Raw genomic sequence first — 27,509 nt, 5'->3', positions numbered from 1 at the left:
GTCTTTATTTCCTCTTCATTTCTGAAGAATACTTTTGCTGAATACTGAATTTGCAGTTGGCAGTTTTCTTCTTTCGTCATTTGAAAAATATTTTGCCACTTTCTTCTGTATTCCATGGTTTCAAATGTGAAATCTGCTGTTATTCAAATTGGTGTTCTATAAAAACACTTGTATCTCTTTGGCTGCCTTCAAATATTTTCTTTGTTTTTCACAGCCAGAAGTTTCATTATAATGTGTCTTGGTGTGTATTTCTTTTTTGTGTATTTTTTTCTGTTTGGGATTTTCTCAGCTCCTTGAAACTGTAGATGTGTGTATTTTACCAGATTTGGGAAGTGTTCAGCCACTATTTCTTTGAATATTCTTTCAGGCCCACCCATTCTCTTTCTCCTCTCCTTTTGGGAGTCCAGCGATATAAATGTAGGATATTTTGTTACTGACCTAAAGGCCCCTGAAATTTCTGTTTATTTTAAAAATATTATCTTTTCTCTGTTGTTCAAATTGAGTAAATTCAATTGATCTGTTCTCTATCCTCTCTAGTCTTCTTTTGAGCCCATCCACCAAGTTTTCTTTTATTATTTCTGTTATTGTTATATTTTTCAATTCTATAATTTCCATTTGGTTATTTTTTATAACATATTTATTTGCTGAAATTTTTTATATTTCCATATGTTCCAAAAGACTATGTAATTGACTGTTGAAACAGTTATTTGATAGCTTTTTAAAATCTTTGTCAGGTAATTCAACCATCTGACTCATCTCATTCTTGACATCAAGATTGTTCTTTCTCATGTAAATTGTGATGTGTTTTTTTGTTTGTTTGTTTTTTTGTGGGGTTTTTTGGTATGACAGGTAGTTTTTTAATTGTATCCTGGACATTTTGTCTGTTAAGTTAGAAGACCTTTAGTCCTATTATATTTAAATATTTTATAAGTAGTAGTCAGTATAAATCTAATATGCAGGTCCTCTTCTACTTTTTTTGGGCCATGGTTCCAATGGCAGTTTATCTATCAGTGCCTTTCCATTGTTATTTCTGTCTGTTGGGTTTATCTGGTTTTACTGAAGGTTTTTTTATTGGTCCCAGTTGGCACTACCTGAAGAAGCTGAATGAGCTTTTTATGGCCATGCCACTGAATGCCTCTTAGTTAGGATGGATTGTCTTAGGTATGCAGAGATGAAGAAGCTCTCTGGGCTGGGCCACTTTTTGTCAGGTATTAGAGTTTAATGAAGACAAACTTTAATAACAAAATTTGAAAAAAATATATAAAAATGAGACAAATGTACTGAAAAAGGACACAGAAAAATGCCCACGACAAAATTAGTATCCATAGCATTTTCTAGAGTTAGCCCTCCACACTGATCCACCTATGATGGCAATAAAGAAAATAAAAAGAGGCTTCCTCCCTGTCTTTCAGTTCATTGTTTTTGCCTCAGGAGTAGACTGTCTCACCTAAGTACTATAAAAGTTAGCATTTTAACAGACAATTTATTGTGATGGCATTGACAATGGAAAGCATGTGCACAATTTACTTCTACTGCCCAATGTAAACCATGAGGAAACCAAAGAAACTAAGTTACAACAAACTTCTTTTTTTGGGGAACTCTACAATTTACAGTATGCTTTCACATGGATGGGCTAAACTTGTCACCTGTAACATGTTTGCCTCACTGGGTCTTCTAAAGGAACAGTGAGGAATATATGAGGTACGATCAAGAAATATGGTGAACGTTTAAATTAAAAAACAATTACTACAGTAAAAGACACATTGCCATTAATCCTCCTCAAAATACTCCCCCTCATTTTGAACATACTTATCTCATCGTTCTTGTAACTTTCTGAAACAGTTCTGGAACTCCTCTTTTGTGAACGTCTTTAGTTGTGCTGTCTTGGCTGCCTCGATGTCCTGAATTGATTCAAAATGTTAACCTTTCATGGTCATTTTGACTTTGGGGAAGAGCCAGAAGTAGCACAGTGCCAGATCCAGTAAACAAACTAGATGAGGACACACTGTAAAGTTTTTATTTGGCAGAAATTACCATATACCAGAAAGGATGTGTGACATAATGCGTTGTCATGATCCATCACGATGATTTATGGCACACTTTAAAACACAACTTCTCTTAACTGTAGCTCACACCCGACTGACTGCACCGAACAAGTTGAAACTTGTCACACACTGTTACTAAGGTTTGACCTGCTGCCTCCCATACTGAAGATCCCTGCTTTTCTGTTGGATGGCACTCGGCAGCAGCATTCACCACATTTGTTGATCACAACGGAAAGGTTCTGTTTCATACATCACTTCTAATATAAGGCAATTTCTGTCAAATTAAAACATTACTCTGTGTCCTCATCTAACTTATTCACTGCATCTGGCACCATGCAACTTGTGGCTGTTCCCCAAAATCAAAATGACCACGAAAGGTAAATGTTTTGAATCGTTTCAGGACATTGAAACAGCCATGACAGCACAACTAAAAACATTCATGAAAGAGGAGTTCCAGAGCTGCTTCATAAAGGGCAAGAATTGTGGGATAAGTGTGTTTGAAGTGAGGGGGAGTACTTTGAGGGGGATTAATGGCAATATGTCTTTTACTGTAATAAATTATTTTTAATTTAGACATTCACTGTATTTCTTGAGCACGACTTGCAGGTATGAATAATAAAAGGTAGTTCAACTACAACTGTTAATTCACCCTTTGGATTTTTTTCCAACAGTTGCCATTCAGGGTGTTTTTGTTGTTGTTGTTTTTGTGAATTTCGGTGTATCTCTCTCTCTCTCAAAAGTAGTGAATAAGGATTCCATAATAAAAAAATATATACTTTTGAATAGTGAGTATATATATATATATTAGAAGAGGTATCTTCAATTTAGCATTTATCAAGTTTGTGAGTGAAGATGGTTATAAATTTGTAACAAAAAATTATATATTGGCTTATTATGTCTTCTCATGTGTTACTATTGATGAATTTTAGATCAGGATGTTTTAGTGTTATCCTTCAATGGCAGAGTCTTCAGGAGACCTGATATCAACCATATCTACTTGATGTACTTATTAGGTAGGTGAGTTATACTGACGTTATACATTTACTGTCTTGGAAGATGCTAAAGCATAGTTTTCGATCAGCTCAAAACATAACTACATTTTTTAAAACTGTGGTTATTACAGATAATGATGTGCATTGACATTGCAAAATATGGTAATTAAAGAATAGGCCTAGTATAGTTCTTTAAACACTGCTTTTGGTTTTCTATTATGAAATATCTTTGGGGTGACTATTTCTATTCAGACTAAAAGCAAACGCAGCCAGCCTTTGTGACCAAGGGCTCAATTTCGTCACTTCATTATAATAATTATTGGCTAGTAGAAGAGCTTGTATATTGATTTAGAGGCAAATTTACACGATATTATTGTTATTTCTCTGCTCCTGGACAAATTGACATAAAATAGCATATGCCTAATTTTAAAAGACTTAAAATAGATCAATTTCAGAATATTTAACATGGGCTTTGAGATTTCAGTTTATTCACTTAAATATAGCACTGATTCTCAGCAGTTACAGAGAATGATTTTTAATTGTTGCCGAGTAAAAGGTAATTTTTTTCAATGAAAGTTTATTGGGATGACAATTGTTAGTAAAGTTACATAAATTTCAAGTGTACAATTCTGTAATACATTATCCATATGTCACATTGTGTGTTCGCCACCCAGAGTCAGTTCTCTTTCCATCACCATATGTTAGACACTGTTCACCCTCTTCTAGAGCCCTCCTACCCCTTACCCTCTGATAACCCCTAAACTGTTGTCTCTGTATAAGTTTTTGTTTCTTCATTTGTTTCTCTTTTGTTGTTTTCTATTTTATATACCACATATCAGTGAAATCATATGGCTCTCTACATTTTCTGTCTGACTTATTTGGCTTAGCATTATAATCTCAAGATCCATCCATATTGTCACAAATAGTACTATTTCATTTTTTCTTATGGCAGAATAGTATTATATTGTGTATATATACCACAACTTCTTTATCCATTCATCTATTAAGGACATTTTAGTTGTTTCTATGTCTTGGCCACCATAAATAAAGCTGCAATGTACATTGGAACACACATGTCTTTATGGATAAATGTTTTCAGAATTTTGGGGTAGATACCCAGGAGAGGGATTGCTGGGTCATATAGTAATTCTATTCTTAATTTTTTGAGAAACCTCCGTACTGCCTTCCACAGCGGCTGCACCAGTCTGCATTCCCACCAATAGTGTATGAGGGTTCCTTTTTCTCCACAGCCTCTCCAACACTTGACACTATTTGTCTTGTTGATGATAGCCATTTTAACTGGTGTGAGGAGATATCTCATTGTGATTTTTATTTGTACTTCTCTGATGATTAGTGATGTTGAGCATTTTTTATATGCCTATTTGCCATTTGTATGTCCTCTTTGAAGAAACGGCTCTTCAGATCCTCTGCCCATTTTTCAATTGGGTTGTTTTATTTTTGGTTGAGTTGTATGAATTCCTTATATATTTTGGATATTAACCCCCTATTGGAGGCACTACTTGCAAAAATCTTCTCCCATTCAGTTGCTTGCCTCTTTATTTTGTTGATAGTTTCTTTTGCTGTGCAAAACTTTTTAGTTTGATGTAGTTCCATTCATTTATTTTAACTTTTACTTCCCTTGCCTTTGGAGTCAAATTCATAAAATGCTCTTTGAACTCAAGGTCCATAAGTTTAGTACCTATGTTTTCTTCTATGCAGTTTATTGTTTCAAGTTTTATGCTTAAGTCTTTGATCCATTTTGAATTAATTTTTGTACATGGTTACAGATAGCAGTCCAGTTTCATTCTTTTGCACGTGGCTTTCCAATTCTCCCAGCACCATTTATTGAAGAGGCTGTCTTTTCTCCATTGTATGTTTTATGCTTCTTTGTCAAAAACTATCTGTCCATATTTATGTGGGTTTAATTCTGGGTTCTCAGTTCTATTCCATTGGTCTGTGTGTCTGTTTTTCTGCCAATATCATATTGCTTTATTGTTGCCCTGTAGTACAAGATAAAGTCAGGGAGTGTGATACCTCCAGCATTGTTCTTGTTTCTTAGGATTGCTTTGGTTATTTGGGGTCTTTTTTGGTTCCATACAAATCTCATTATTTTTTGTTCTATTTCTTTAAAAAAAAATTCAACTGGGATTTTGATGGGGATTGCATTAAAACTGTATATTGCTTTGAGTAATATAGTCATTTTAAAGATGTTGATTCTTCCAAAACATGAGAATGGAATGTCTTTCCATTTCTTGTGTCTTCTTCAATTTCTTTTAAAAATATCATACAGTTTTCAGCATATAGGTCTTTCACATCCCTGGTTAAGTTTATTCATAAGGATTTTATTCTTTTTGCTGCAGTTACAAAAGGAATTGCTTTTTTGTTTTTTTCTTTTTCTGAGATTTCATTGTTAGTATGTAGGAATGCAAAGGGCTTTTGTACATTGATTTTTGTAGCTGGCAACTTTACTGTATTCATTTATTGTTTCTGGTAGCTATTTGGCGGCATCTTAAGGGTTTTCTGTTATAGCATCATGTCATCTTCAAAGAGTGACAATTTAACTTCTTCATTCCCAATTTGGATGTCTTTCATTCTTTCTCTTGCCTGATTGCTCTGGCAAGGACTTCCAACACTATGTTGAAATGCAGAGGTGATTGGGGACAGCTGAGTCATTTTCCTGAACATAGAGCAAATGGGTTCAGTTTTTCACCATTAATTATGATATTCACTGACGGTTTGTCATATATGGCCTTTACTATGTTAAGGTATTTTCCTTCTATACCTATTTTATTAAGTGCTTCACTCATAAAGGGATGTTGTATCTTGCCAAACGCATTTTCTGCATCAGTTGATACAATCATATAATTTTTGTCCTTTATTTTGTTTATGTGATGTATCACGTTGATGGATTTGCAGATGTTGAACCACCCTTGTGCCCTGGGGATGAACCCCACTTGGTCATGATGAATAATCTTTTTAATGCATTGTTGCATTCGATTTGCTTGAATTTTGTTTAGGATTTTTGCATCTGTATTCATTATACATATTGGTCTGTAGTTTTCTTTTTTGTTTATCCTTACCAGTTTTTGGTATCAGGGTTAATGTTGGCCTCATAAAATGAGTTAGGGAGTACTGTCTCTTCTTCAAATGTTTGGAAGTGTTTGAGTAGGACATGTATTAAATACTCTTTGAAAGTTTGGTAGAATTCATTAGTGAAACCTTCTGGTCCTGGACTTTTGCTTTTGGGAAGGTTTCAGATGACTGATTCAATTGCCTTACTTGTGATTGGTCTATTTAAGTTTTCCAATTCTTCGTGATTCAGCCTAGGAAGGCTATATGTTTCCAAGAATTTGTCCATTTCTTCTAGGTTATTGAATTCGGTGGCATATAGTCCTTCATAGTATTCTTGGATGATCCTTTGTATTTCTGTGGTGTCCGTGATAACTTCCCGTTTTTATTTATAATTTTGTTTATTACTATCTTTTCTCTTTTGGTCTTAGTGAGTCTAGCCAAGGGTTTATCAATTTTATTAATCTTTTCAAAGAACCAGCTTTGTCACATTTTCTATTGACTTTTTGTTCTCTATTTCATTTAGTTCTGCTCTGATTTTTATTTTCTTTCTTCTGCTGAACTTGGGTTTCATTTTTTCTTTTTTTTTCTAATTCTTTAAGATGTAACATGAGGTTATTTATTGGGGAGTTTTCTTGATTCTTGACATAGGACTGCACTGATATGAGTTTCCCTCTTAAAACTGCTTTCGCTTCATCCCAAAAATTTTGGTAGGATGTATTTTCATTACAAGATAAAGTCATTTGTTTCTATATATATTTTGATCTCTCCTCTTATTTCTTCCTTGACCCAGTCGTTCTTTAAAAGTATGTTGTTTAATCTCCACATATTTGTGGTTTTTCCTGCTTTCTTTTTGCAGTTGATATCCAATTTCAAAGCCTTGTGATCAGACAATATGCTTGGTATGATTTCAGTCTTCTTAAATTTGCTGAGGCTAGTTTTATGTCCCAACATATGTTCTATCCTTGAGAATGTTCCATGTACACTCGAAAAGAATGTATAGTCTGATGTTTTAGGATGAAGTGCTCTATATATGTCAATTATGTCCATTTCATCTAATGTGTCATGTAGGGCTGCTATTTCATTATTTATTTTCTGTTTGGATGATCTATTTACGGCTGTCAATGATGTATTTACGTCCTTTACTATAATTGTGTTATGATCAATTTCTCCCTTTAGTTCTGTCAGTAGTTGCTTGGTACATTTGATGCTCCCTGAATGGGGGCATAAATATTGATGACTGTTACTGTTCTTGTTGTATAGTCCCCTTTATCATTATGAAATGTCCATCTTTGTCTCTTATTACCTTTTTTATCCTGAAGTCTGTTTCATGTGATATCAGTATGGTTACACCTGATTTTCTCTAGATACCATTTGCTTGGAGTGTCAATTTCCATGCTTTCACTTTGAGTCTATGTTTGTCCTTGCAGCTGAGACGTGTCTCTTGGACATAGCCTGTGGTTGGATTTAGTTTTTTTGATCCAATCTGCTACTCTTTGTCTTTTTATTGGTGAGTTCAATCCATTTATATTTAGGGTAATTATTGATATGTGAGCATTTCCTATCATTCTATCTTTGATTTTCTGGTAAGACTATGTCTCCATTGGTTCTTTCCCTTTTTGTTATTGTCTATTATTTCTGTGTCGTAGTATTCTATGATTTTTCCCTCTGTTTCTTTTTTCATTATGTTATGTATTTCAGTTCTGGATTTTTATTTGAGTGGTTACTATTAAGTTTACATAAAAGAAAGTTTAGAATTTATGTAAAAGAAAGTTTAGAATATAAAGTTTAGAATATTCCATTTTCTTTAGCATGCATACTTCCTCCATTCCCATATTCCAGTTCAGGCCTTTACTCTCTGCCCTTTTATGGTTTTTTTGGTTGTCACAAATTACTCCTATTTATGCTGGTTGAATAGCCTCCTTCAGAATTTCTTATAATGCAGGTCATGTATTAGGAAATTCCCTCAGTTTCTTTATGTCTGGAAAGGTCTTTATTTCTCCTTCATATCTAAAGGATATCTTTGCTGGATATATTATTTTTGGCTTATAATTTCCCTCTTTCATAAGTTTGAATATTTGATTCCATTCCCTCCTGGCTTGTAGAATTTTGGCTGGAAAATCTGATTATAATCTAATGGGCTTTACTTTGTAGGTTACCATCTTCTTTTACCTGGCTGCCTTGAGAATTCTTTCTTTGTCATTAATTTTTGATAGCTTCAATACAATGTGTCTTGGAGAAGGCCTGTTGGGATTGAGCTAATTAAGTGTTCTATTTGCTTCTTGGATTTGAGGATCCAATTTTTTCCACAAGTTCAGGAAGTTCTCATCAACTATCTGTTTGAATATACTCTCAGTTCCCTTCTCTCTTTCTTCTCCTTCTGGTCTGCCCATTATTCTTATGTTTCTCTTTCTGATGGAGTCAGAAAGTTCTTGTAGAGTTCTTTCATTTCTTTTAAGTCTCTTTCTTCTTCCATTCGTGTCATTTCCAGATTTCTATCTTTGATGTCACTGATTCTCTCCCCCATCTGGTGAACTCTATGTACTAAGCTGGCTATTTCATTCTTCATCTCTTTTATTGAGTTCTTAATCTCCAGAAATTCTATTTGGTTCTTTTTAAAAATTTCAGTCTCTTTGGTAAGATGTTCATGTTGTTCTTTGATTGTGTTTCTTGGTTTGTTAAACTGCCTGTCTGTTTTTTTTGCATCGCTTTGACTTTTTTAAGAACTATAGTCTTGAATTCTCTGTCATTTAAGTCACATATTTCCATGTCTTTAAGTTCATTCTCTGGAGAGTTTTCATTTTCTTTCTGAGCTGCCTTATAACCTTGGTTATTCATGGCAGTTACTGATTTATTATTTCTCTTCCTAGACATCTACATGAGTGGGTTCTGAAACAGGTTGATAGAAAGTGGTCTTTATTTTATTTTCCAGTAGGTGTTTGTAGAATGTTTTATTTTCTCTCTGAATGCAGCCTTTTATCTCTCTTACCCTGTAGCTTTATATTTTCTCTGCAGTATTCCAGCTTCTCACAGAATGGGGGGATTCCCTGGAAGGCGGGCTTCTGCTCTTTGAACAGGTCTCCTGGGTCACAGTGCACCGCCACCTTGAGGGGACGTGGAGAGCTTCTGAAGTTCCAAAGCTCTTCCTGCACCAGATTCAGAGCCCGTGTGTTATAGCAGCTCTGTTTACTCCTGCAGGGATCCACCCAGATAGGTGGGACAGGGTCGGTGTGGGTTGTGAGAAGTGGCCCAGAGCAATGGCAATGACCACCACCATAGCCAGTCCTACTTCCACGCTACCTCCCCTTTGCCGGAACTAGTTGGGCTGCAAGTCCATGTCTGCATACTACAGTTCTCAGAACTCCAAATATTCTGTTCTTTTGATCTGACACTGCTACTGTTCCACTTTTAGCACAGGCAGGTGGGGGCGGGGCGAGCCCTGGGAGGATAGGGAGGGGGAAACTAGGCTCAGTGCCTAAGGCTTCCATTCTCTGCTTAGCAGTGAGGGCTTAAACCTCCGTTTTCAGCCTTCTTCCCTCAATCTTTGCTCCAAGGTCTCTGCCGTGAGCTTTAGATTCAGTCTTGTTATATCCTGTCCCCTCAGCCGTGTGGGCCATAAGCAAAGCCCTAGCAGTCTGAGTTCTTCCCTCTCCCACAGCTTCAGTAGTTCCAGAATGCAGCAAACTCAGAGCATTGAGTGTGTCTGCGTCCTGCGCCCACAAAGCCCCATCTCCGCACGTCCCCGTTCCCTCCTCCCCCGCTCCCACAATTTGCCCACTTTTGGATGATTTCAGTAGTGCGCCTCTTAGTCTTGCTTGTCTGCTGCACAGGGCATCCTTTGTAGAGTTATAGTTGTTCAATCTGTTGTAAATTCCAGGGAAGATTTTAAGAGGCTCGCCTCACGCCACCATTTTTATGATCTCATCTAAAACATAAATTTAAAATGCTATGAAATTTGCTTAAAGAAGTTTAATTTGAGGGTAAAACACTCTTCTCTAATCTATGTGACTCATACATCATCCTTAAGATCCTTGAGAGCATGGACCTTCTTCCTGCATCTTTCCATTAGTACTACAAAATCCATACTATCCTTATTTATGTGTAATAAGTGGACTTTGATTATATGTACAAAATAGTAGGTATGATGATTAGCTCTTCTGTCTCTGAGACATTATATCTTTGGATCATCCATATTTCAGGCCAGGGCTTCTTAAATAATTTTTTTACCAGTGATCAAATTCAAAGTGATGAAATTCATATAACATTTTATCATTTAAAAGCTCAGTACATTCTATTAGTATAATGCCAGGTTGTAAAGCTCCACGAGGGCAGAAATTTGTTTGTTTATTTGTTTGTTTTCTTTATAACCTTAACCCTAGCACCTACAACAGTATCTGGCATATACCGTGTTTCCCTGAAAATAAGACCTAGCCAGACAATCAGCTCTAATGTGTCTTTTTGAGCAAAATTTAATATGAGACCCAATCTTATTTTACTATAAGATCAGGTATAATATAATATAACATAACGTAACATAACATAACATAACATAACATAACATAACATAATATAATATAGTATAATACTGGGTCTTATATTAATTTTTGCTCCAAAAGACTCATTAGAGCTGATTGTCTGGCTAGGTCTTATTTTGGGGGAAACATGGTAGTAGCCATTCAATATCTGCTGAATGTATGAATACATTTTTTAAGACACTGTAGAAAAAATAAACCATATAGGCTGTCTTTGTTGTATGGGATACAGACCCCAGATCTAATTAATGTCCCAGCTCTGCTACTAATTTACTGTATGATCTCAGGTATGCCACCTAACCTCTCTGTGCCTTTATTAGCTATGAGATGAAGAAACTACTTTTGATGAATGATAAAGTCACGCCCATGTTTAAAAGTGTATAATTCACCGATTCATGATTAGCAGCTTGCATTTGGGAAGTAGCTAGTTGGAAACAAAGTCACAGTTTGTGGCCATGAAACCACTGTTGCCAACTGGCATATTAAGGCTTGGAACTAAAACTTTTGACTCTGGCTACTAAAAATTTGGCTCTAACAATTAAACTCATCACCAACTTAAAAAGGAAGGGGGGATTTAGTATACGTTGCATGGAAAATTGATTTTTAAGAATAAGGAAAGCTAAATCTGACACAGAAGATTTAAGATGTAGCATAACAATAAAAATAACTGGATTTAAATTCTGGCTCCAAAATATTTTGAGACCTTGGGCCAAGTAATTTAATCTCTTTGTGCTTCAATTTTGGCACCTGTAAAATAGGTTAATGATGATATCTAAATGAATAATTTATAAAGTTCCGGGGACATGGTAAACTTGAGCCTTATAACTAGACTGATATAAAGAAATTCGATAGGTGCGTGAAGATGAATTCATAAAAATAAATCTGTGTATTTGGTTTGAGACAAAGACTGAAAAGTGTAATAGTGCGTGAGTGCATAGCTGAGACCAGACCAACCAGATCTGTATTGTAGTACCTCCACTTACCAGCGTTAATAATTTGGTCAGTTTGTTAACATTTCTGAATCTCAGTCTTCTTATCTGTAAAATGATGATATTAATAGCAATCCATGTAATGTGCTTAGAACAATGCTTGCCATACAGTAAGCCCTCAATAAATGGAGCTGTTCTTATTATGTTTCATTAAGTACATTCAAAGGGGGAATAATTGAAAGAGATGTAGAAAGACTATTAGTCCAGTGAATGAGGAAAAAAAACAATGGGAATTCAGTAGGACCAAATAGAATATAACAGTCTAGGGGTGATTGGTTTTTATTTGTTTGTTTTTAAGAAAACTACTTGTAAATGTATTAAACTTTGAGGTTTTAGGAAAGAAAGGCTGCGCAAATGCAAGACTTTGAGAGATCCCACTTAAGTCATTGACAATAAATATCACAGAGTCTCCAATTTAATAATCTTGGGTGATGAGCCTTCCTTTTAACCTAGAAACCTGCCCCAGGGAAAACGTCTTTTAGTCTTCTGCCACATGGATTAAAAGATACTGCTAAACAGTGCTCTGAAAGTTGTAAATAGATTGTCAGTCTTTTTTCTAACAGGGCAACAACAGTAATATCACAATGAGTCATTACACACCTTCTGTTCACCAAGGAACCCCAAACCATCTTGTCTATAGAGAAGTGAATCAGGGTGGGGGACAGTACCTTATAAGTTCAGCACAGAGAGTCTTTTAGTCAAACTCCTGAAGCTACAAAGTAGCTACAGACAGACTGAGATATAAGGACAGGATGGAAAGAACACAGGTCATATTAACAAAGGCAATCAAATGGAGGCTAAGTTCCCAATTAGCACTACATATTTTGAAGTGCTTTTTTTTTCTTACGGTGAGTTTTAAAGAAATATAAAATAAACCTATATATTTCGTTATTGTGAAGCCTTTTTCAGTTGATTAGAAACATTTTTGGTTATGTCTGAGCACTCCTCATTTTCAAAAAATCTTGTGCAGCTGTTAAGAAATAGGCCACAACCCATTCTTTCAAGTGGATTGGGGTAGAAGGGCCTTCTTAGCAGAAAGTAACCCAAAGTTTCCTCCCTTAACATTATTGTTTCTTACATGTTAAGGTCATTTAGACTCAACAAGTGAGTCTTTAAAATATAAATATATCTCAAAAGTGTCAGGTATCTCCATTATTCACACTTTACAGTAAATTACTTTTATCATTGACTTTTCTCTCTTCTCCAACTGAGTATTTGACCTTGAAGGCAGTGAGTCTGAAATCGAAGAGTAAAATTAAATTACATTAAAAATCAAATTAACTAAAAAACAGAAGGACTTCTGAGGTGGGTTGGCTCAAATTAGGAACTTTCGTCAGATGTCCAAGGAGAAGAAAAGGAGAAGACATTAGGACATATGAGGAGAACAGAGACTAGATTATTTTAGTTTGCAATTATATTAGGATTTTCAGAAGTCGGTAGTCCATTTCTAAATTACTATATACAGCACTTAAACTATAAATTAATAATGCTTGAAGTACTTACTAGAGTCTGTGCCATGCCAGTTCATTACCACAGGGTGAATGTTAATGAATACATAATTAGCAGGGCCCAGGGCATAATGAAAAACCACTTGTTCAAAAAGCAGAGCAAAAGTGTTGTTAAATATACTAAAGTATAAGATGGTTTTCTTTCTCTTGCCACATCTCTCTACTTATTATTGTGGTTTTTAATCAATGTACTTCTAAGTAAAGAAAAAAGCAAAAGTTTAAGTTATTAGCATGAATTTTACTATTCATCTTTATATTGTTCAATGTAAATATAAGAACATTTAAATTGTATGTATTGTCAAAATTATGCAATTTGTGTTTAATAGATCATGCATAATATGTATATCATTTTTACCAGAACAGTGGAAACATGACACAAAATTTACTGCTTATATTTCACTTCTTGATACATGAACATTCTACCAACACTCTCTCCTTTTGGCTTACTGTTGAGTAAGGAAAGGTTAAATGAAAAGAACTATGGATGACCCTATCTTTTTCTTTCAACGTCATCATTTTCAGCATAACTGTGTTAATACAGGTGAAAAATTCAAGAAATAAAAGATATGATAGGTGTAGAAACAGAAAAAAAAATTATTCTTCCCGCCTAGGTTCTTTGACTTGTCTAATAATTAAATTGACATAAGATGAATTAATGACAGAAATGCAAATTTAATTTCTTATGTATGGGAACCCTATAAAAATATGAGGCTTAAAGAAGTGACCAAAGCAGGAAGCTTTTATACCTTTTAAACAAGAAAACAATAAATTTGTGAAGAATTGGCAAGACAAAGGGATTTAGGTTTGGGGTAGTAAATTGGTGAAGAAGTAACAAGGCTTGTTTATACAGCCTTCTCAGCCTAAATTCCCTATCATGGGTGATAAGGATGGCTCTACGCTCCTGGTGCAGGGAGGATACTTTTTATATGGTAGATTAATCTTCTTTCAGGGAGACAAAGGAGGGTCAGAGTGTCCTGCTTGCACCAGCTGTTTCTCAAGTCCTTTCAATTCAAAACAATCAATATGGCAAAGTGGCATGTTTGGGTGTGGCATATTCTGCTCCCCTTCATAGGGTCCCTTGGTCATCTGTGTTTCCTAGCACTATTACCTTGTGTTGCAAAGTTCAAAACAAATTCTGGTTCCAATAGACAGCATGGCCTCTTGAGACTGTCAGCTTCCCCACTTAGTCATGGACATAAATACTTAACGTCACTCTCACATTGACTCTCATGGAACTCCCAGGAATCATGGGACCACCAAAATTCACCATGATGTGCATTCTATGCAGACGAGGCAGCAAGGGATATCTGCAGACATGCATGATGTGTACCCACTGCTCACCCACTGCTCCACTATCCCATTGGACTTCATCCACGAAGCACTGGTTCAAATACAAAGTATTAAACAAAGCACAGGACCATTCTGAGCATGAGGCCCTGTGCAACTGCCCCGCCCCGCCTTGAAGTTTCTTATACACACATAAGGAGTCAATTAGTAAAGTAGTTTGCAAAGAAAGTGGAAACTGACTAGTCCTTTTTTTGTTTTTGTTTTTGTTTTAATGTGATCTGATGCTGTCTCAGACATATGGAAAGTCATAGAATAAATGCAGACCTTGTTCTGAAATTCATTCTTACTCCAAGATCTGCAGGAGTGAGAAGACCAGGAAGCAGACAGATAGTTTAACTTTGTCTTCAAACAAAGGCAATGTCTTATGGAGTATAAAATTTGAATACAATTTTAAGATAAAACAAGAGATTTCAAAGAAATAATGCTTCTTATTAAGTAAAAGATGTAACTGAAAAAACAAGAGAAACTATTTGAGTGGGAAGACAATTATAGTGAGAGTTAGGAGGCGTAGGCTAGTCCTGGCTTTGCTAATTGGCTAATTGTGGCCTTAGACAAGCGATTTCATCACTCTAGTCCTCATTAACCTTGTCTGTAAAATAGGATTCAAACTTAGGTGGTTTCTAGTTTAAAATTTGGTGAAGAGGCTGTTATAACTCAAGAAACCCCTTTAAAAAATATAATGGTAGACTTTAAAGAATTCTTTAGAGTATTCCCAAGGCTCCTCAGCGGTGCCTTCAAGCAAATATAGTTCCTCCACTGTATACTAGGAACTATGGTTTGAACAATCACCTTTCCCATTTTCTGCATCTTCTTCATCCTGAAGGACTATGAATCATTGCTAAAAATCCAGAGAGATTTGGGAAAAGTTGAATGACATTTTAGATCCATAAAATTCAGTTCTGTTTCATTTTTTCTTTAGATCATTTAGCTTGTGTGCAAACCAAAATTTACCTCACTACCTGAAAGTTCTGTTTTATAATTTATTGAACGCTATTATTAATATTTTATCAGGGGATTATTTTTGCTATATTTTTAAAAGGACTGCCAAAATGTATAGTATGACTTTTATTATTCTTGCAGAAAATTGATTTTTTTAAAACAGAAAGATAGACTCAATCTTATAGTCAATAGAGAAATAAATATTTCAAGCAGGAAACAGAAGGGAATTAAAATATGTTGAGTTCCTATTATGTATCAGGTACTCTGTTTACATATATCATTCTGTTTAACCCCTACATAATCATCTGTGATAGGAAAAAATAAGAGTATTACCAATTACCTATGCTAAGCCAGAAAGTCTCCTGGAAGCTTTTATTGCAAACTCCAGCCCAGACTTCTCTGCCACATTCTAGTATTGTATAATCCAACCACGTGCATGACAAGCCCACTTGGCACTGTTAGCTCAAAATGAATATGGCCAAACTAAGCTCATTCTCTCTTCCCAAAAGCCTTCATTAGCCACAGCCTTTCTCATCTCAAGTGATGGCAGTGCACTCTTCTAGTTGCTTAGGCTAGAAACATTGGAGTCATCTTTGCCTCCTTCTTTTCTTGCCCTCTCCACCTAATCCATCAGACGATCCTTTTGAATCTTGCTTCAAAACAAGCCCAGTATGGATCTGACCATTCCTCACTAGCTCTACCTGAGTCTGAGCCAACATTGGTCTGTCTCCAAGAAGATGAACTTTCTACCTGCCTCTATCCTGACCTCCCATTTGGTCTATTCCCAACCAGTAGCCAGGATGAACCTGTTCAGATATAAGCCATGTTAATTCTAAACTCAAACTCCTGTGATGGTCCCCATTTCACTCTTAGAGTAAAAGTTAAAAAGCTTTGAGCCACCCTTGATCCATCTTTCCCTCTACCTCCCCAGAACACCTTCCACTGCTCTCCGTTTTTTTTATTTTACTAATCTCCCCCTCCCTTACTTCACTCCATTCCCAACTTCTTGGCAATTCTAAGAGCAACTGGGCTCACTCCCATCTTAAGGCATTAACCTTTGTGGTTTCCTCTGCATGGAGCACCATTCTCTTGCATGTGACTAACCCCCTCACATCTTTCAAGTTTTGGTCATACTTTTTCAGTCAGATCCCCTTAACACCCCGTATCCTCCAACCCATGCACTTCTGAGCCCTTTTAACTTGGTCTATTTTTCTTAAAACTGTGCCGTGTTTTACCTTCTAGAATGCCCTATACTTTATTCCTTCACTGTGCTTATTGTTTACTTTCTGTTTATTCATCTTCACCAAAATGAAATTTTTACTGATTATTCTAAGTATCTACCATAATGCTAGGCATATGACAGTTGCTCAGTAAATCTTTGTGGGATGGTGAAATGAGTGAGTAAGTGAGTGAGTGAGTGAGTGAGTGAGTGAGTGAGTGAGTGAGTAAGTGAGTGAGTGTTTTAATTTGTTACTCATACTAACCTGACCAAGGTAAGCTTCCATTTCACAAATAAGAACATTGAAACTCAAAGAGGCTAGGTTATTTTCCCAAGTCAAAAGCCTTTTAAGTGGCAGAGTTGAGATTAAAAGACTTCTCTGATCTGAATGAACCTTTCACACTTTATCACACTGCCAAACATGTCTCTGTGAAAATATAGGTATTCCATACAGTGCAGTGCACTTATAGTTTCTATTTCCCTTTCCGCACAGTCTCAGCCAATATTTTTAATGAACCTCTTAAAATACTGTAAAGTGACTGGCTTATAGAGAAACTCATATAAAATGAATGATGGGAGGTATATTAGTTAGGACTCTGGTTCCAGAGTTATAGAAACAAACCAACTTGAGCTAGCTTAAGTCAAAAAATTAATTTAAAAGTAAATGATTTTAAAAATTTTTAAGTAGAACCTATCATAAGGATATATGAGTTCATGGAAACCACAGGAAAAAATAAAGAAGTGTGAGCAGGAAGCATGTAAGTTTAGAGAGTTCTTGCTCTATCTTCCATACGTTTCTCTTTCACTCTCCTTTCCCCACAGTTTACCAGTGTTTGCTCCCTCTGCTTTTAAGGAACAAGATGGCCAATCTCCAACTATATAACTCTTTTACCCCAACAAGACTGCAATCTCCTAGTCCCAAATTATAAGCCCTCCTTAAGTGAAGTACCTCCTGGTCCAATCAACAAAGGCCAGAAATGAGGATTCAATGACAAACAAACGATGGAGGACATCTTTGAAGGTTGGGGTATTTGGAGTTCCGGTCAGATCCTAGAGAAAGGAGCTGAGCAGATACCACAAAAGTAGCTGACTTTTGAAGAACCCAGTGGAATAGTGGACAGCACACTATTGAATCAAACAGCTTAAGTTCATATTTTTTATTTGGGGAGTGCTTTCATTTGTTTGCTTGTTTTTGCCTTTTATTTCTGTTCTTTCTCAGATGTAGGGGCTAAATATCAGTTACTTGGTGATAGAAAGGAGCAGGAGAAAAAGAAGGGACTCTTGGAGTAAGAAAAAGCAAAGCATCATTCCAGAGAATCAGGAATTCTGATTCTCATTTCAATTCTGTCACCAAAGGGCAAATGTCTTGGGCAAGTCAATTCCCTGGTCTCAGTTTCCTTATCTGTGTAATGAGATGATTTTCCAACCTGCTGAATCAGGAGAATGAACTGGGGAGAATTTTCAAATGCAGAGCACCCTGACTCTGCCCACAAATATTCTGATTTAATAGGTCTTGCATGAGATTCTATGATTCGTATCTTTCAGCAGCTTTCCAGACTACTGTGAAGATCAACCATGTTTGGGAACCACTCGCTACATGACATTTAAGACACCGCCCAGTATTTAAGATATTTCTTTACATAATTATTTTCTAAGAAAGCACTCCAGTTGTAATAAAATTGATGTCTTATTGTATACCTGGGATTCTTTCTCAGAAATTGCATAATCTTTTCATTTTGTTTCTACAGTCAGTTAAGAACACTGTCTAGCACAAAATAGATTCTTAAATATTTATGAAGGGATCAACGGTCAGTTCTATATGTTTTAACAATTATCAATTTTCTATTATCTCCTTGAGTAACTGATTCTTCTTCTATGTAGGGGAAAAATTACTCTCAGAGTTTGTCTGATTTAGTGGAATATTGAGGCCATTTAATGAAATAATCATATATAAAACCAGGGCTTATAATCATAATTATACCTAATAGCTTTTGATAATTGAATCTCATTTTTATCCTTTATAATATGGACAAATGACATATATATGAAAATATAATACTGCCAGCATGTTTCAAGTGCTATGAGAATACTTGATATTATTCTTGCATTTTATCACCCACAGCATTCTGATACTTCGCCAGTCAGCTTTGCAGTCTCAAAATATTGCTCATACAAGTTCTGCATAGAATTGTATAAGCCCTGAACTTTGTGAATGTTCAGTCTTCTTTTGGGAAACAAATACACTGTTATAAGTTTCTAAAGGGGCTGAACTATGAGGCAGAGATTCTGGGATGTCGTTCTGCCCTTGTGTCTATTAGCTGAATAAAATTGGGCAAGCCATGTCACCTCTTCTGACCTGTAGCTCTTCTTCTGTAAGATTTCTACATTCATTCAGGCACTGTAATTCTTATAAATAATTAGAAGGTTAAAAAAATTACTCATACCAGTATTCTCAATTCTGAATATCATTACATCTGTGCTTAATACTTAGATTTACTATTCTCATTCTCTTCTGACACTATTTTAAAATGTACTTAGGGCCATAGAAGTATTTTACTTAAAAGAAAAAAGAAGTAGAACTCTGTTAATTCCTACACTACCAACACCAGACTGTTTTTGTGCACGACACAAGTCCTTTTCTTTGTGACCTTTCAGAAAGGAAAGTCACATCTCAGCATAAGGCAAGTGATGTGATCAGAATTGGTGCCCCTTTCATATGTCTGGGCCAAATTAGAAGCTCTATTTTATCACTTTTCTTAAGAAAGCATCATTGATAATAAGGGGAATGGTTTGGCTTAGGCAACAGCAAGTCCCTAGGACTGCACTTGGGAAGATTATGCCATGATCGGTGTTCTCCTTTGATGTCAGAACTACTCCGGAAAGAACAATATTTTTGACACCCTTTTAAGTCACAGCTGCTTAATTGTAGTATTGGTAAAAACAAATATTGCACAGAAAGTAAATACAATAGTGCGTGTAATATATCTTACAAAAATCAAGTGATTGATACTTGCATTTTATTGCTTTTTAAAGTGGATATAGTTGCTAATCTTACTTAGGAAAGTAGATTGTAGAATATCAAACCTATTTATTACAGTGACATTTCTTATTGTTGATTTTATTTTCTGAAAAGCATAAAAATACAAATTATAACATCAGGCAAGAACATGGCCATGAAAATTTTCTATGAAGCTTTATTCTTATGTCATTTAATGTAATGGCTGCCAAGTTAGTTCTTAGGAGATCTTCTTAAACATCTTTTTGTTCAGGCCAGTTATTACATCTAATCATTGCATTTTGTTGTTTCAGAACTGTTGAGCATCACATGCCAAGAGTGATATCGAGTTTTAAAAAACTGCATAGATTGTATGTTTTCCTGCCTTAGAAGCAAGAAAAATGGAGAATTGATAATCAAAGGTAAAACACAGTCTCCTTTCCTATTATATAAGACATGCCCACAGCTTCCGCTTCAGCCATCTTCCATGATATAATTTCTTTCTCTCTGTCTCTCTCTCTCTTTTTTGATAGCATAGTTTATTTGAATATTAATATCTCTGGCTTGTAATTCCAGATATTTAATAGGCGGTTGAGTTTAAAGACTGATTTTTAACTCCCTAGTTCCCTGTATGGAATTTGAATGAGACGTGTTTTATACATTTAACCTTCATTTTTGTTCATCTACAGTGGTAGATTAGGCAAATGCCATTTTCGTGACTGTGAATCAAACTGTTGTACTTCAGATTAAGCATAGAATTATGAAAGTAGATGGCATACTGTCAGCTCATGTTTTTTTCTTAGAGTGTTGTACAAATGTTACTTTATCAGCACAGACATGCTCAACGTGATCCTCATGTGCTAAGAAAGGCAATGGAAATACCTGAGGCGATGATACGATCTCTACTCCTTTCATTTCTTTATGTACTTTTGGGAAGTAAAAAAAGAAAGGTCTTAATGACATACAAATCAGGAAAACTACATACATCGAGTCAGATCAGAAGGGGACTGATGTTGCTGCATCTCTGTTTGGTTTGCTTGTATGAGAGTACAATGTGTGCATGGTAGATAGTGTGGAGCTGATACCACAGATCAGTTAGAACATGGAGAGTCAAGTAAGGAAGAAGCAAAGACCAAAATAAGGGTGGGTGAATGAGTCCACCACTGTGGACCGGGGGAAATTTATTCCTCTGGGACCCCCCTTGTGGGAACAGACACCTCCTAGAATTTCTGCCTGAAGGGTGTGCAGCAAGAGGTTTATCAACTGGCTTTCCCCCCTTGGCTGTAAATTGCTCCCAGAGGCATTAACAGCCCCACATTCTGGGCTGTAGTGGTATCACATGAGGCAGAAAGCAGAAAGACACTGGGCTGTCACGGGAGGTACATACTCAAAAGGCCAGAAGAACCAAGCTGGCACAAAATGGTCTGTCTATGCAGCTGTGGCTGAAATCAGAGGTGGGCAACGAGAGCATGATACAGGGAGTCAGAGGCATGTAATTGTTTCTTTTATACTGTATTTTAAATCATAAAATAAATCACATTCTCTTCCTAAAGAACTATACCCAAGAAGACGTTTTGTGTTTTAAAGGAATTAAAGAGTGATACCCAATTGTCATAGAACTAGAGTGAACTGTTTCAAAACTAATTTCCTCATTAATAAATTGTCCATTTCAGAGTGAGAAGTCTATCTTGGTCCACCCATACATTTGAGACACTATATAATAAAATTTGACTAAATTTGACTAAATTTTAAAATTTGACTAAAATGTTGGAATAGATATAATATAATAACATATTATGATAACTATACTTATTAATTGTATATTTTATATACAGGAAAGTGTGAACATACAAACATGTATAATTATTTTCTTTCCTATTTGAAACTAACCCAGTTAGCAGTGTCATTATTTGTGTGAAATGTGTGACTTAAATTTGTATGTTAGAGCATAACCTGGCATGAATGGTCAGCCAGCAAAATACATTTAACACATTAAAATCAGGATTGTTTGTTTGTTTTTGACATAAGGACTCTTAACAGATTAAAATAAAGTCAGGTAAAGGCTTCTGTTGTGTTGCGACCTAGAAGATCGTATGTTCAGAGGAGGAATGTAATTGGTGAACTCTCTAAGGAGCAGCTGTTAAAACAAATAACATTTAAATATTAAAGAATGCACATTAGCATGCAAATTCCTACTGAAGGAAATGAAAGTGGAGGGGGAAAGGAGAAAGAGCAGCAGAAAAATGCAGGACAGGGAAACCAGGGAAGTGGCAGATGGCAAAGCAGGAATACCAAAGAGGACAGAATCAAACTATGAGATGAAGAGAATCGCTGACAGTGGAGAGTATCTCTTAGAGCAAACCACATTCCGAGCACAGAATGCAAACTAAGTGAGCAGTCCCAGTTAATTTGAGGCATGACAAATTCCTGAATTATCAAAGAAAGAGTAAATGACTATATCTTCTTACCTGAACAATGCAATTGCCTCTATGGTCTCATTTTGCTCTAAAGTCTTAATAAATAAAAATTCTGATTGTGTCTGCTCTTTGCTCAGAAACTATTCTCTGATTTACCAATTCATCATTGTCCAAAATTCTTAATAGACATGTAAAACCTGCCACTATAAGTTTTCAGATTTATTTCTTATTCCTTGACTTTACTCACCAGTGGTCTGGACTTGTTTAGTAATGCATATTCTGTGGTATGTATCAAGTTTTCCAAGTGATTTTGATGATTTTTGGTTTACATACTTAGATTGGCCTGGGATGAGGCCCAAGAATTTGCATTTCTAATAATTTCCTGGGTGATACTGATGCTGTGGTGCAGACATTATCTTGAGAAGCACTATGTAAAACAGATGACCCCGCTGGCAATAGGAGCTCTGCATTGCACTTTGAGTCAAAGTAAATGGGCTGCAGTAAAAGGGCTCACTTGCCACCATCACCATTGTGTGTGGTGTACTAGTTTAAGGACAGGGTCTGAGGCTTCTGGTCAACTACCAACTGAATATCATAAAATCCCCAATAATAAGGCTTTTGATATGTCTTATATCCCCTGCTGTGATATAGACTTTGTACATTCATAAATATTAGTTGGATGGATGGATGGATGAATGGATGGGAAGACAGATGGACAGGTTTGGCAACCAAGAGTTGGTTTAAGAAAGAAACTTAACTCCTTACATAGAAACCATTCTGGCATATGCCATTAAAGAAAAACTAATTTCCTTAACATGAAAACTTCCTTATTTTACAAGACCATATTTAATATACAAGACATTTTATTAGGTGGAATAACTGTGATTCAGAGCCTCAGTGTCTGGTTATCAATAATATTATGCTTTTTAATAAGCAGTCTTTCATGGAGGAATTTCTGCTGTTTAATTGAGTACAACAGAGGACAAATGCCATTTATATCAAGACAAATTGTACATTTCACTTTATAAAAGAGCCACTGGGTATATAAAATCAGGAAATCACATGTATTTAATAAATTCCTTTGCAAATGTCTCTTCCTTGAGTTTAAATTTTGCAGCTGCAGCATAATTTGAATGTTTATTCACATTTAGGACAATTGTGCTTTCCGGTTTTTTGCTTTCTTGCATTCAAATGTGTTCACATATCAATGTTGCACATTTTCTCTCTGCATCTTTTGTCTGCATACAGCATCCCGTGATTGGCTTGGTAAATTTATCCTACTTTTCTTGCTAAAATAACTGTTCCTGCTGTCTGTTTTCTGCCTACTCTTTGATTTATTCCAGAAATTGGGCTCAGTGCCTACTTTTAGAACTCAGTGTGAAATTTGTTCTGTATGTTTTTAAACCAAGTTCCCACATACATTTTGTGATTTGTGTTCTATAGTGGCATGAACTTCAAAATGCACCCTTGAAAAAGCTTATTATATTTATGTTTGGCATTAATAATTACAATGGACAATAACATGAATCCTGAAAATTTATTTTTTAAAATGTATTTCGTAATTCACTTTAACAGTAGAAAATTAAAATTTTCATGTCATATTATGGTATGCGTAATGTTAAGCTTAAAGAAGAAGTCCTAGTTCCAACTTTGTTATTACTTTGATGTATGTCCTTGACTGAGTCCTTAAGCCTCAGGCACCTCCATTATGAAAAGAAGGATTTAGGATAAATGTCTCTGAGGATTCATGCTAGTAGATTATCTTTCAATCTCAGATGCATATTATATGAAATGCTACTTAAAATCAGGCATAGAAGTATGTGTGTCAATCAATTGACTTAATGGCACATACAAGTATTTGACAGTATAGTTCAGAGCAATGTTTTTAATACAGAAAGATCTGAATTCAAAACCTAACTCTCACTTACGAACAGTATAAGCAGTATAAACAGAGAATTTACTGAACCACTCTATGTACCTTAGTATCTTCATCTGTAAAATGAGGGGTGAAGAGGGCCGTGTTATTGTTACCTGCAAGATTGCTTTAAAGACTAGAGATAATCTACAATATATCTAGCACGACATGCTCATATGCTGAACACATTTAGCTCTAAAGACCTGTATAAACCATGAAGCTGACCAGAACGCAAACCATGATTTTAGAGGTTAATGGAGATTACATTTTTCTTTGCCAATATAATTCCATAAGGCTAAGAAATATTTATTTGAAACTCTAAAAGATGAACACAGTTTAGAAAATATATCCATAATTTAGCCATCTGAGACTTACAAGATTAATGGGGAAAATCAACATACTTCTCATCTAGACAGGTTATTTGGTTCTATACATTGTCAGTGATCACACAGAGCAAGCAAGGCCCTTTTCTTCAAGAATGACTCCTTCAAGGTCAAAGGGTAAAGTTTGCAAAGTGCATTCTGTCTTCTGTCTTGTTATATAGACACAGTTTGGGCAGAAATTAAAATGATGATTCTTTAAGACATAAGTTTAGCCTGAATAAATGTTCCTACACTCTTTGTATCTAATTCCTGTAAGTTCAAAGGTGTTTCTTTCTTTCTTGTCCTCTAAAAAATTACTTTTGTAGTCAATTTGCCTGATGCAGCTTTATAGCCAGAGGCAAAAGAAATCAAATGTTGGTCAATAAACGATTCATTTACTACAGGATTCCTGGAAATTTTTTTCTGCTCTTTTATGTGTTTTTGAGGTTGAATTGTCACTTTGTTATTGGTTAACCCCAGTACTTTCTCAGCAGAAATTCAGAGCTGCCTGCTTAACAGGAGGAGATCAATAACGTTTGGGGGTATTATTTCATTTTATTTTAATTTTAGCAGAGGGTTTAACCCTGTTGGGTTTTATCTATTTCAATATTTTATAAATCCTCTGCAAGTTAATGTGTTTTGAGGAAAAACTTATTTTATTCCTCTGTACTTTTTATGTCAGAAATAATTTGGGAGCGGTAGTGTTTGAGTACCTTGATTATTTTATACATCTGTAAGATAACTAAAATCTACTTGTAGAATGTTTCATTTGTTTGTCGTGTTCCAGAGACAGATCACCGTGAAGCTGAAAATTATACTGATGAGATTGTTTCAAGCCCTAGGAGATTCATTCTCTCTCGCTCGCTCTCACGCTCTCGCTAGCTCTCTCTCCTGTGGAGGTGGTAGTGGTGATATTGTTTACTTAAACAACCCAGTCTTTCACAGTAGCATAGTTATTTCTACATAGATCAATTATTACTGAAATTGACATTTTTTTATGAAGTGACCTATTAAGTACGCTCTGCAAGAAACATAAATATTTTTGTTGTATGATAGAATAATTTCTTTATAAAACACAGTATAATACAGTTTACTACAACTCACATTGTTTGAGCATTTGTTGACATTGTAAGAATACCTAAGAATATTTACTAGGTAGTAAAAGGATGAAGCTTGATAAGAATTATAAGTAAAAAAGAAAAGAAGGAAAGGCTTGTTGGCCAGGTTTATTTTATTCTTGCTGCATTTTCATCATGTGCTAGAAATTTTCACCTAAAATGTCTTGTTTATATAAAAACTAAGTTTAGAGGAAAGATGATATCATTTTAAACAACCAGCATTAGTGCTGGGATTATCTACCATTCCAATATAATCTGAGAATTATAAATGAGGGTACAAATTTGACAAAGTAATTGCAATGAGAAAGTGCCTATCTCTGGCACTTCAAATATTTGAGGTCTTTGTTGGTATTTATTCATGATTAAAAACATAATAGTAAGCATGTATGAAATACTTAGGAATGTGTCACTGTACGGAAGGCACAATTTTATATTTACCTTCTTAGGGTCTTTGGCTGGGCTTGAGAATTAAATTGACATGAAACAGATTAACAGGAGAAAAGCAAACAAATTTATTTAATGTATATTTTCTTGTACCAGCTGTATTTCAAGTGCCTGTGGCTCAAAATAATCCTTACACCAAAGTGACATATTTAGGGACAGTGTATTCTGCCTCCCTTCACTAGGAATTGTTTTAAGCACTTTACTTAAATTACCTCACTTAATCCTTACTATAATCTATGAGAAAATTTTATACAATTACTAGGAGAAATCGTCAAATCTACTATCATAATAACAGATTCCAAGGTATTTTTCTGTCATAAAGGAAGCTCACATGCAAAAAATAATAATAATAATTCATTGAAGATGTAGAAAACATGAACAACATACTAAAAAGCTTCATTTAGTGGTCATGTATAGACTTCTTCCACAATTGGAGAATACCATTTCTTCTCAAGTGTGTATGCAATATTTTTCAATTATGTACTGAGCCATAAATTAATTCTGAAATATACTGTCCTAGTCACAGATAAAGAAGCTGAGGTATGAAAAAGCTAAATAACTTTTCAAAGAACATAGAGCTAGTATGTGGCAGAGCAGGGCACAATCCTGACAGTCTGCCATCAGAGCCAGTCAACTACTGCAGTATCTATCCATATTGGTTGTCTTCCAGGTGGAAAGAAAAGAGCTGGTCTTTAAGAAATCATTTAAACTTATATATCAGGAAAAAGGGATAGAAATTAAATCTAATTTATTAGATTATATTTTGACACAAGGATGTTGCCAATTTTAGATTGACCAATTGGAATATTATGTGACCTATGATACTAGAATTAGAATAAAATAATTTAAACCATAAATAAAACGTAGATTTAAATAATTGCTAAGTGTTTAAATAGCAAAAGCAAAGCAAAAAATGACATAGTTTGAATTATTACCTTAAATTAATTCCCTTTAATAACTCAGACCTGAATTATTAATCATGTTTAGGACCTATGTATTAAATAGAAGGACATCCATTGGTGTTTCACAAGCACATCAAACTCATTATTTCTAAAACTAAACTCATAATTCCCCCTCCCATCTGCTCCTGCCTCCTCTGCTGTTCTCTGTCCGGATCTATGTCAACACTACCCACACACCCGGTTGCTTAAATTAGAAATTTGGGAATCATCTGTGAAATCTCTTTGCACACACCCCCCCACCAACTTTGGTAAATTTGAATGAAGTTCCATACCGTGTTTCTCTGAAAATAAGACCTAGCCGGACAATCACCTCTAATGAGTCTTTTGTAGCAAAAATTAATACAGGACCCAGTATTATATTGTATTATATTATATTATATTATATTATATTATATTATATTAGTTATGTTATATCATATAAGACCTGGTCTTATATTATAGTAAAATAAGCCTGGATCTTATATTAATTTTTGCTCCAAAAGACGCATCAGAGATGATTGTCCGGCTAGGTCTTATTGTCAGGGAAACACAGTATTAGCCATCTAATATTTTAATGCCCAACTAGTTGGATGATACCAGTCAGTGAGAGTGTGGAGATCAGACATTATGCTCTGCTGATGTTTTCTAATGTGTTTGATTTCTGGCCACACTATTCA

The 27,509-nt window shown here is 35.3% G+C and overlaps 1 protein-coding gene across 4 annotated transcripts in view; it reads left to right on the top strand.

Annotated features, from left to right (window-relative positions):
* DLGAP1 (DLG associated protein 1) overlaps window positions 1-27,509 on the top strand; it is a gene marked incomplete at its 5' end in the record, with an annotated part of 855,165 nt that overhangs the window by 289,904 nt on the left and 537,752 nt on the right. For all 4 annotated transcript variants that reach the window (XM_081077977.1, XM_081077978.1, XM_081077976.1 and 1 more), the window contains one exon: window positions 19,950-20,057. The remainder of the gene's footprint in view (window positions 1-19,949; window positions 20,058-27,509) is intronic.

This window comes from Rhinolophus hipposideros (assembly GCF_964194185.1).
Source record: "Rhinolophus hipposideros genome assembly, chromosome: 17".
Lineage (NCBI taxonomy): Eukaryota > Metazoa > Chordata > Mammalia > Chiroptera > Rhinolophidae > Rhinolophus > Rhinolophus hipposideros.
The sequence above is the reverse complement of the archived record's forward strand: the minus strand, read 5'-3'. Positions and strand labels throughout refer to the sequence as shown.